Source organism: Diaphorina citri, unplaced genomic scaffold (genome assembly GCF_000475195.1).
Source record: "Diaphorina citri unplaced genomic scaffold, Diaci psyllid genome assembly version 1.1 scaffold51436, whole genome shotgun sequence".
Classification (NCBI taxonomy): Eukaryota; Metazoa; Arthropoda; class Insecta; order Hemiptera; family Psyllidae; genus Diaphorina; species Diaphorina citri.
In genome coordinates this window covers 1-478 of record NW_007428747.1, presented here as the reverse complement: position 1 = coordinate 478, position 478 = coordinate 1, and the positions used below count along the sequence as shown (strand labels likewise).

Genomic DNA, 478 nt, shown 5'->3' with positions numbered 1-478 from the left:
GGGGATGACGGACGACTGAAAGCAGACGTCAATGCTGTACCAGTGCTCGACACCCTTACTTCAATAGCAGGTGAGTGGTTCCCTTACCTCTCGGATTAAGCGATCTGATTGGTTGATTTTTAAATTTCAGCCAATCAGGTTGCTTAAACCGAGTTTAAAACCAGCCAGTCCGAGAATAAACCTTATCTGTTTCGGAAATCCACGCCGCGCCGGGCAGGAATCGAACCTGCGACCTAGCGCTTAACGCAAGGCAGGCGCGCTACCCTCCAAGCTAACTAGGCTGGCTTAGTGAGCATTAATGATTTCGCCCTGGGCGGGAATAGGGGATCGAACCCGCGACCCGTACCACCAATTTAATTCTGTTTGCGTTTCAGGTCTATACGGGGAACAGTTCATCGTGCTTCAATACATTCCTCATGTGGCTGAACTTATTGCTCTGTGTAAACGCACCCGTGTGTCTGCTAACCTAGAGGGGGGC

General features: G+C 50.6%; 1 long non-coding RNA gene across 1 annotated transcript; it reads left to right on the top strand.

Moving 5' to 3' along the window:
* LOC113473630 lies at positions 1 to 425 on the top strand. The gene is made up of 2 exons (XR_003395558.1): positions 1 to 70; positions 375 to 425. It is a non-coding gene; the product is annotated as an uncharacterized LOC113473630 (long non-coding RNA).
* The last annotated feature ends 53 nt before the right edge of the window (positions 426 to 478 follow it).